Genomic DNA, 10,468 nt, shown 5'->3' on the forward strand with positions numbered 1-10,468 from the left:
TTCATGTAACCCAGGATGTCTTGACTCTTGCTATTTGGGAAGAATGAATTTGAACGCATGCTTTTCCTGCCTCTATCTCCAAAGTGCTAGTGTTACATGCCTGGTACAAAGCCAAGAATTATGTGCTTGTCTCTCTTTATTTCTGTTTGTTTGTTTGGTTGGTTGGTTTTTGGTGGTTTTTTATTTGTTTGTTTGTTTTTTGTTTTGAGATGAGACCTGTAGCTTGGCTGTTCTCCCTAGCAGCTCTGGCTGTCTGTCCTAGAACTTGCTTTGTAAATCTGGCCTCGAACTCAATGGAGACCCATCTGCCTGGCTCTGTTTGCCGATGCTGAGATTTAAAGGTGTGCACCACCACATCTGACTCTTCTCTGTACTGTCTACTCTTTCCTCCTCCCCTGCTCTTAGACACAGATACGTAATTGTTTGGGATTCGACCCAAGGTCTTTGGGCTAGAGAGGTGGCTTTGAAGTTAGAGTATTTGTTGCTCTTGCAGAGGACCTGAGTTCATTTTCTAGCACCAACATAAGGGTAACTCATAACCACCTTTAACTCCGTCCAAGAGATGGGACGCCCTCTTCTGGCCTCCGTGGATACTGTACACATGTGCATGTGCACGCACGTAAACACATAAATATATAAATAATGTAGAAACCTTACACATTCCAGGTAAGTGCCCTGGCTGCTATTCTACATCCTTGGCTGTCCCACACACACCGCGAAAGCGCCACAGAAAGGTGGTGGGAGGCGCTCTTGAAACACGAATGCAATTCATCTCTGGATCCACTAACTACACATGGGCTTATGTGATGGAACTAAGACACCTCACGCTAGGTGTGGTGAGGTGCATGCTTGTAATACCAGCTCAGGGGAGGTAGAACCTGTGGGGGCAAGAATTCAAAATTCAGGCTGGAGAAGTGTCTCAGTGATTATGAGCCCTTGCTGTTTTTTTGTTTTGTTTTGTTTTTTTGTTTTTGCAAAGGATCTGGGTTCAAGTCCCAGTAGCCACATGGTGGCTCATAACCATTCATAATTCCAGCTTCCTCTGTGGGCACCAAGTATGCCCGTTGTGCACAGACACACAAAACCTCATACATATAAAAATAAAATACTTTTTTTTTTTGAGACAGAGTTTCTTTGTATAGCCCTGGCTGTCCTGGAAGTTTCCCCAGATCAGGCTGGCTCCAAACTCGAAGATTCACCTGCTTCGGTCTCTCGAGTTCTGGGATTAAAGGCATGCTCCCTAAGCCCAACTTGAAATGAATATTTTAAAGAGTTAAAAGTCGTTCTCAGTTACACAAAAGTTGGGAGCCAGCCTTTTCTACATAAATCCTTGTCAAATCAAACAAAACATACAGAGAACACATTTTTCTACACAGATGAGAGAATTAGGGGAGATAATCAGCAAGAACATACAGTTCTAAGTACATGACTATGCAAAACAAATTCAGACAGTGGGACCTGGAGCTTCTCTGGAAAATGAGCAAGAACTTCAAAATGTATTTACCTTTGTCTCCCACTTTCTGGGCCTTGAGTGACATCTAATGGGCAAATAGGGAAACTACAACTACTAGACTCCCCCACTCCCAACCCCCCCCCCACACACACACACACCCGCATCCCCTTTTTTTCTTTTCTTTTTTTCCTCCCTTTTTCTTTTTGCAGACAGTGTTTCTCTGTGCAGATCTGGCTATCCTGGAATGCACTATGAAGACCAAGCTGGACTCAAATCAAGAGACTGTCCTGCCTCTGCCTCCCGAGTGATGGGACTAAAGGAGTAGGCTACCACTCTACAACAGAGTTTTCGTTATGTTTATATTCAAAGAAAAAGGTCCCACCAGGCAGTGGTGGCACACGCCTTTAATCCCAGCACTTGGGAGGCAGAGGCAGGTAGATTTCTGAGTTTGAGACCAGCCTGGTCTACAGAGTGAATTCCAAGACAGCCAGGGCTACACAGAGAAACCCTGTCTTGAAAAACAAACAAACAAAAAAAGTCCCTTTTAATCCCAGCACTCAGGATGCAGAGGCAGGCCTATTTGAGGACAGCTTGGTCTACAGAGTCTAGGACAGCCCAGGCTGCACAAAGAAACCCTGGATTGAAAACAAACAACAACAAAAATGGAATACATAAAGTTTTATTTTTATTTTTTGTTGTTTTTGTTTCACTGAAACAAAATCTCATGTAGCCACAATGTCATCAGACTTTATAGTAGCCAAGGATAACTCTGTTCCTGTTTCCTTCCAAGAGCTAGGCATGTACTATAGGGTTAGGGTTAGGGTTAGGGTGGGGATTGAACCCAGAACTAGATGGTAAGACCCTATTGCTGAAGCCATCGCACACATTGGGAGCAGGATGTGGAGAGTCAATCTGGAGCTGCACTGGGCGCTCCTTCCTCGTGACTAACTTCCTTAGTGCTGGAGATACAAGCGTGCTGCATGGGGAAACTGCCAGGGAGAGCTTTCCTCAGCTGTGTGCCTTGCCTGCTTTTCTTCCAACCTGAGAGGTAAGTCATGCCCATCAGTACAATAATGGCAGAACTCTCATGGAAATGACAAAATATTATTATTACTATTACTATTATTGACTCTAAGGCCTGCCCCACCAGAGGGAATTCAAACCCAGTACTATCAATCTGGCCAAATGCCTGTGGCTGGGATGCAGGGTTGCACCCCCTAGTGGGGAAGCTAGCGTTATTGTTCTGCCACATAAACACAAAGTTCTTGTCAAGTTGCCTTCTAAATATTTATATCTGTGGTCATAGATTTGTGTTGCTGGCTTTGATTGCAGAAACTTCTTTTTGTAGTGGGCGATGGTTGCTATAGAGACTCCTAACAATGCAGGAGAGTGGATGGGAATCTAAGTGCTGGGGAAAGGTGTGGAGTGTTATGTAATGCTGTCTTCTGGGCATGACAGGATTGTTACATTCTTGAATTCTCAGTAGTTGGGACACCAGACTAGATCTGTTAACATTCCATCACGAGGTCTCTTCTCTTTTTGAGGATAATTGTTGCTAGGAAGGAGGGAGCTCAAGGGGCTCAACCCCTCCCAGAGGATCTATAGGCAGTTTGTTGGGGAAAAGAAAGATTTGATTCACCATCACAGGTGAGTTTTTGGCCAGCCTGGTCAACAGAGCAAGTTCCAGGACAGCCAGGTATGCACAGAGGGATCCCTGTGTTTTCTCTGTGTCTCAAAAAGCCAAATAAATAAGTAGAGAGATAGGCAGACATACAGATTTATGATTGATTTTTTAACAAAAGAAAAAGAATCAAACATGTCTTGAGATTCTATTTGAGAACATCTGAAGTTAGAAACTAGCATGGAACAGCATTCTTCTCTCTAAGAAGGATGAATACATGAGAACTCAAATGAAGAGATGAAGAAAGAAAATCAAGTACCGACTTAGACAAAGAAATACCAAAAGGAATATGATGGTCAGTGTAGGGGGTGGTTCTGGTGCTAAGGTCCTATTCCCCAATTGTTTCTTGATCAATCAATAAAGATGCCAGGGGCCAATTGCTGGGTGGAAGGAAAGAGGCGGGACTTCCAGGTCCCTGCAGGCTAAGAGATGCAGAAAGAGGAAAGGGGATTTTCACCATGCTTCAGAGGGAGAAAAGGTGATTAGCCATGTGAGATTGCAGGTGGTGCGGCCATAGGCTGGTCCCCAGGCAGGAGATTAGAAATGAAACTATGTGGAGGGCAGTTTTGGGTTGCTGAACAAGGAGAAGGTAACTGAGCAACTAAAGTTGATTTAGGGTGCTGAGCTGAGAGTATTGGAAAGGGCACGCTAGCTATGGGAGATTAGAAGTTCCCAGCAATTGAGCCACAAGGCGGGTTGAGAAATTAGCAAATATCTGTGTTCATCAGTAAATCCAAGGGAACCTGGGTGGGGCTCCGTGCAACAGTTAGTAAGCTCAAAAACATGGAGGGAAAAATGTACTAAGGAAACGACATTGAAAAAGAACTATAGCTGGGCGGTGGTGGTGCACACCTTTAATCCCAGCACTTGGGAGGCAGAGGTAGGCGGATTTCTGAGTTCGAGGCCAGCCTGGTCTACAGAGTGAGTTCCAGGACAGCCAGGGCTACACAGAGAAACCCTGTCTTGGGGAAAAAAAAAAAAGAACTATACAAAATGCTGGCAATGAATCAGTTAACAAAATAAGAAATACATCAGGAAGTAACAATACACAAGACCATGCAGAAAAATGAGTTTTACATAAAATTTAGTTTTAATGTAAGAGAGGGTCAAACGATAATAATTTCAGTAAACTAGAAGAAAGAAAAATGGGCTGGAGAGATGGCTCAGCAGTTAAAGAGCATTGACTGCTCTTCAGGAGGTCCTGAGTTTAAATCCCATCAACTACATGGTGGCTCACAATCATCTGTAATGGTATCTGATGTCCTCTTCTAGTGTGTCTGAAGACAGCAACAGTGCACTCACATACATAAAATAAATAAATCTTTAAAAGAAAACAAAGAACATAAGCAAAGAGCATGAGCAAACCATCCGGGATACACTGGGGAGAAACCAGTCCTGAGAAACTACAGAGTAGAGAAGGAGCTGAGAGAAATAAAGTCACAGATAATTTTGTATTTATTCAATGAAATTATAGCAAAAACTCCTCCAGACCTAGAGAAGAAAATGGATATCTAAACACAGGAGACACTTAGAGCTCCAAATACACATGTCCATAGAAGATCTCCACAGTGTATCAGTGAAGACACCAAAACTACCAAGAAAAGAGATGATATGAAAAGCTGTAAGAGAGAAACACCAACTCAGACACTAACACAGATACATCAAGGCTGGCAGGCATGGTGCACACACCTTCAATCTGAGGACTAGCAAGACAGACTTGAAGGCCAGCCTGGGCTGGATAATGAGACCCTACCTCATATATAATACATTTATATTATATTATGTTATGGTGTGTATATGATATATATATATATATATATATATATATATATATATATATATATATATATATATATATATATATCATATATAAACCAAACACATCAGAATAACATAAGGTCATCATCAGTAACTCAAAAAGCCAAGAAAGCATGAAATGATATATTTCAAAATAAATAATCGTTAGCCAATAATTTGCTATACATAGCAAAATTATCTCTTAAAATTGATAGAAAAATATAAACATTTCAGGACAGTCACAAATGAAGGCAATTCATTACAACAAAGACAACATTGCAGAAAATATGGAGAACAAGAAAGACAGTTATCAAAGGTAGCTTCAGCTGTCACCATGACACAACTCTGGGAAGAGTGGAACTCAACTGACAAATTGCCTGTATCATATTATTCAGTAAACTTGTCTTGATTATTGATTGTTATGAGAGGGCAAATCCTTCTGTGGACAGTGCCACCCCGCCCTGAATTGTGTAAGAAAGCAGGCTGAGCAAGCCAGAGGGAGCAAGCCAGTAAACAGCATTCCTCTACAGTCAATTTCTTTATTTTATTTATTTATTTATTTATTTATTTATTTATTTATTTGTTTGTTTGTTTGTTTTTTGAGACAGGGTTCCTCTGTAAAGCCCTGGCTGTCCTGGAACTCACTCTGTAGACCAGGCTGGCCTCGAACTCAGAAATCTCGCCTGCCTCTGCCTCCCAGAGTGCTAGGATTACAGGTGTGCACCACCACTGCCCAGCTCAATTTCTGCTCTAAGCGCCTGTCTTCAACTCCTGTCCTGAGTTTTCACAGTGACATAAAGTTGAGTGTGACATAAAGGTTGTAGGTTGCTCCACTTCAGGATTGGGAGCAGCCAGGGCCACAGGATCCAGTCCTGAGGCCTCCAGCAGAAGCCTTCCAGTCTCTGCTTCCGGATCGGGACCAGCCTGGGCCACAGCACCCAGTCGCCAGGCAGTGCAGGAGGCCAGCTGTGCACTCAGAGACCATCTGGGAAGAGGCAGGTTGCACTGGTGAGTCCAGCATTGACAACAAGACCAACTAATACCAGTGAGAACTAGATGGCAAAAAGCAAACGTAGGAACATCACTAACAGAAATCAAGGCAATATGGCAGCATCTGAACCCAATTCTCCATTAATAGCATGTCCTGGATATACCAACACACCAGAAAAACAAGATTTGGATTTAAAATCACTGGTCACGATGCTGTTACAGGAACACATGAAGGACATAAATAAATCTCTTAAAGAAATTCAGGAGAAAAATGGATCAAAAGTTAGAAGCCCTTAGGACAAGGGAAACACAAAACTCCTTGAAAGAAATTCAGGAGAATACAGAAGCCAATAAGAAGGAAACGCAAAAATCACTTAAAGAAATATAGGAGAACTTTGGTCAACAGGCTGAGGCCATGAAAGAGGAAACACAAAAATCTCTTGTATAGTCCAGGTTGGAATGTAAATAAAAAATATGTCGAATAAAAAAAAAATCTCTTAAAGAATTATAGGAAAACACAAACAAGCAAGTGAAGAAGCTAAGCAAAACCATACAGGATCTAAAATCAGAAGTAGAAACAACTAAGAAATATCAAAGGGAGACAACTTTGGAGCTAGAAAACCTTGGGAAGAAATCAGGGGCCATAGATGTAAATATCAACAACAGAATACAAGAGATAGAAGAAAGAATCTCAGATGCTGAAGGTACCATAGAAACCATGGACTCAACAGTTTAAAAAAATGCAAAATGCAAAAAGCTTGTAACCGAAACATCCAGGAAATCCAGGACACAATGAGAAGACCAAACCTAAGGATTATAGGCATAGATGAGAGTGAAGATTTACAACTTAAAGGGCCGGCAAATATCTTCAATAAAATTATGGAAGAAAACTTCCCTAACCTAAAGAGAGAGATGCCCATGTATATACAAGAAGCCTACAGAACTCCAAACAGACTGGACCAGAACAGAAATACTTCCCGTCACATAATAATCAAAACCCCAAATGTACCAAACAAAGAAAGAATATTAAAGGCAGTAAGAGAAAAAGGCCAAGTAACATATAAAGGAAGACCTATCAGAATCACACCAGACTTCTCACCAGAGACCATGAAAGCTAGAAGATCCTGGGCAGATCTCATGCAGACTCCAAGAGAACACAAATGCCAGCCAAAACTACTATACCCAGCAAAACTCTTGAGAGTGATTGATCACCATAGATGGAGAAACTAAGATATTCCATGACAAAACCAAGTTTACCCAATATCTTTCCCCAAACACAGCCCTACAAAGGATAATAGGAGGAAAACTCCAATACAAGGAGGGAAACTTCACCCTGGAAAAAGCCAGATAGTAACCTTCTTTCATCAAACCCAAAAGAAGTTAACCAATCAAATTTTAAAAATAACGTCAAAAATAACAGGAAGTAACAATCGCTATTCTTTAATATTTCTTAACATCAATGGATTCAATTCCCCAATAAAAAGACATAGACTAACAGACTGGATACGTAAACAGGACCCTACATTTTGCTGCATACAGGAAACACACCTCAGTGTGAAAGACAAACACTACCTTAGAGTAAAAGGCTGGAAGACAATTTTACAAGCAAATGGTCTCAGGAAAAAAGTTGGAGTAGCCACTCTATTATCAGATAAAATTGACTTTCAACCCAAAGTCATCAAAAGAGACTCTGAGGAACACTTCTTGCTGGTCAAAGGAAAAATACACCAAGAAGAACTCTCAATCCTGAACATCTATGCTCCAAATGCAAGGGCACCCTCATTCAGAAAATAAACTTTACTAAAGCTCAAAGAACACATTGTACCTAACACAATTATTGTAGGTGACTTCAACACTGCACTTTCCTCAATGGACCGATCAGGAAAACAGAAACTGAACAGGGACACAGTGAAACTAATTGAAGCTTTGGACCAATTAGATTTAACAGATATATATAGAACATTTTATCCTAAAGCAAAAGAATATATCTTTTTCTCATCACCTCATGGTACCTTCTCCAAAATTGATCATATAATTGGTCACAAGACAGACCTCAACAAATATAAAAAGATCAAAATAATCCCATGCCTCCTATCAGATCACTATGGAGAAAAAGTGGTCTTCAATAACAACAAAAAACAACAGAAAGCCCACATACATGTGGAAACTGAACAATACTCTACTCAATGATACCTTGGTCAAGGAAGAAATAAAGAAAGAAATCAAAGACTTTTTAGAATTTAATGGAAATGAAGACACAACGTACCCAAATCTATGGGACACAATGAAAGCAGTGCTAAGAGGAAAACTCATAGCCCTGAGTGCCTCCAAAAAGAAACTGGAGAGAGCATACACTAGCAGCTTAATGACACACCTGAAAGCCCTGAAACCAAAAGAAGCTATTTCACCCAGGAGGAGTAGAGGGCAGGAAATCATCAAACTCATGGCTGAAATCAATCAAGTAGAAACAAAGAGAACCATACAAAGAATCAACAAAACCAGGAGCTGGTTCTTTGAGAAAATCAACACGATAGATAAACCCTTAGCGAGACTAACCAAAGGGCACAGAGACTGTATCCAGATTAACAAAATTAGAAATGAAAAGGGAGATATAACAACAGAAACTGAGGAAATTAAAAAAATCATCAGATCCTACTACAAAAGCCTATACTCAACACAACTGGAGAATCTGGAGGAAATGGACAGTTTCCTAGATAGATATCAGACACCAAAATTAAATCAGGATCAAATAGATTATCTAAACAATCCCATAATCCCTAAAGAAATAAAAGGGGTCATAGAAAGTCTCCCAACCAAAAAAGCACGGGACCAGATGGCTTCAGTGCAGAATTCTATCAGACCTTCATAGAAGACCTAACACCAATATTCTCCAAATTATTCCACAAAATAGAAACAGAAGGAACACTACCCAACCAAAACCACACAAAGATCCAACAAAGAAAAAGAACTTCAGGCCAATTTCCCTTATGAATATCGATGCAAAAATACTTAATAAAATTCTTGCCAACCGAATCCAAGAACACATCAAAATGATTATCCACCACGATCAAGTAGGCTTCATCCCAGGGATGCAGGGATGGTTCAATATAAGGAAATCCATCAATGCAATCTACTACATAAACAAACTCAAAGAAAAAAACCACATGGTCATTTCATTAGATGCTGAAAAAGCATTTGACAAAATTCAGCATCCTTTCATGCTAAAAGTCTTGGAAAGAACAGGAATTCAAGGCCCATACCTAAACATAATTAAAGCAATATACAGCAAACCAGCAGCCAACATCAGACTAAATGGAGAGAAACTTGAAGCAATCTCACTAAAATCAGGGACTAGACAAGGCTGTCCTCTCTCTCCATATCTTTTCAATATAGTACTTGAAGTTCTAGCTAGAGCAATTAGACAACGTAAGGAGGTCAAAGGGATACAAATTGGAAAGGAAGAAGTCAAATTATCACTATTTGCAGATGACATGATAGTCTACTTAAGTGACCTGAAAACCTCCACCAGAGAACTCCTACAGCTGATAAACAACTTCAGCAAAGTGGCTTGTTATAAAATCAACTCAAACAAATCAGTTGCCTTCCTATACTCAAAGGATAAGCAGACTGAGAAAGAAGTTAGGGAAATGACACCCTTCACAATAGTCACAAACAATATAAAGTATCTTGGTGTGACTCTAACCAAACAACTGAAAGATCTGTATGACAAGAACTTCAGGTCCTGAAGAAAGAAATGGAAGAAGACCTCAGAAAATGGAAAAATCTTCCATGCCTGTGGATCAGCAGGATTAATGTAGTTAAAATGGCCATATTGCCAAGCGCAATCTTGGCAAGATTCAACGCAATCCCCATCAAAATCCCAACTCAGTTCTTCACAGAGTTATAAAAATCAATTCTCAAATTCATCTGGAATAACAAAAATCCCAGGATAGCTAAAACTATTCTCAACAGTAAAAGAACTTTTGGGGGAATCAGTATCCCAGACCTCAAGCAATACTACAGAGCAATAGTGTTAAAAACTGCATGGTATTGGCACAGTGACAGGCAATTGGACCAATGGAATAGAATTGATGATCCAGAAATGAATCCACACACCTATGGTCACTTGGTCTTCAACAAAGGAACGGAAAACATCCAGTGGAAAAAAGATAGCCTTTTCAACAAATGGTGCTGGTTCAACTGGAGGTCAGCATGCAGAAGAATGCGAATTGATCCATTCTTATCTCCTTGTACTAAACTCAACTCCAAGTGGATCAAGGACCTCCATGTAAAACCAGACGCACTAAAACTAATAGAAAAGAAACTGGGAAAAACCCTTGAGGACATGGGCACAGGAGAAAAGTTCCTGAACAGAACACCAATAGCTTATGCACTAAGATCAAGAATTGACAAATGGGACCTCATAAAATTGCCTTACAAAGTTTCTGTAAGGCAAAGGACACTGTCAAAAGGACAGAACAGCAACCAATAAATTGGGAAAGATCTTCTCCAACCCTACATTAGATAGGGGGCTAATATCCAATATA

Source organism: Apodemus sylvaticus, chromosome 3, assembly GCF_947179515.1.
Source record: "Apodemus sylvaticus chromosome 3, mApoSyl1.1, whole genome shotgun sequence".
In the NCBI taxonomy this organism is placed as follows: domain Eukaryota; kingdom Metazoa; phylum Chordata; class Mammalia; order Rodentia; family Muridae; genus Apodemus; species Apodemus sylvaticus.